The sequence below is a fragment of the Eimeria mitis genome, genomic scaffold, assembly GCF_000499745.2.
Source record: "Eimeria mitis Houghton genomic scaffold, Emh_scaff2131, whole genome shotgun sequence".
NCBI classification, from domain to species: Eukaryota; Apicomplexa; class Conoidasida; order Eucoccidiorida; family Eimeriidae; genus Eimeria; species Eimeria mitis.
This window is the reverse complement of record NW_013570455.1, coordinates 609-1,596: the sequence shown is the minus strand read 5'-3', so window position 1 is coordinate 1,596 and position 988 is coordinate 609.

Sequence of the window (988 nt, the reverse complement as noted above, 5' to 3'; positions counted from 1 at the left end):
AAAAAAAAAAAAAAAAAAAAAAAAAAAAAAAAAAAAAAAAAAAAAAGGAAAATACAATAGCAGCAACGAGTGACCCTCTAGGTGTTCTCGGGTGTATACACACCCAAAAAAAAAAAAAAAGAAAACCTGCAAAAACCTGTGAAATAAAATAATAAAAATAAAATAAAATGCTGCAGTTACTTCATTTTCAACCAATCGCAGCAGCAGCAGCAGCAGCAGCAGCAGCAGCAGCAGCAGCAGCAGCAGCAGCAGCAGCAGCAAAGGTCCAGTGGTTAGTATCGGTATGATGAAAGCTTGGTTATTTTTTTGCGTTTCTGCATGCACATGCATGCATTCTTTAAAAATAAAATATTAAATATAAATAAAATTATTTTTTTTTGTTTTTTTTTCTCTTTTTTGTATCTAGCTTGGTGCCGGTACCTGCCTATACACCCCAAATCATCGACACACACCGCCTACAGCTTTTTGGTGTTTTCAGCTACTAAAAAGAATTTAATTAAATTAATTGTTATAAATTTATTTAAATTTATTTTAATTAATTTATTTTATTTTATTTTATTTTATTTTGTTTTATTTTGTTTTATTTCGTTTTATTTTATTTTGTTCTGCTCCTATAAACACCGCCACTAGCACGCGGCGGGGGGGAGAATTGCTCTGCATCTTTTTTGTGTATTTCAGTTTATTTTTATTTTTATTTTTTTATTTTAAATTTAAATAAAAAAATAAATAAAAAAAAGAAAAAAAAAAAGAAAAAAAAACTTTCCTCTTTTTAATCAGCAAGAGGAGAATACACTCGACTCACCGTATACTGCTGCAGCTTTTTGTTTTTTTTTTTTCTTTTATCTAATTATTATGTTTATTTTATTTATTTTTTTACAATATATTATTATTTTATTTATTTATTTAAATAATATTTTCTTTTTTTTTTTATTTTATTAAATATTATTTTTCTTTAGTATCTAGAAACCATCGATCTTTCTATCAGCGT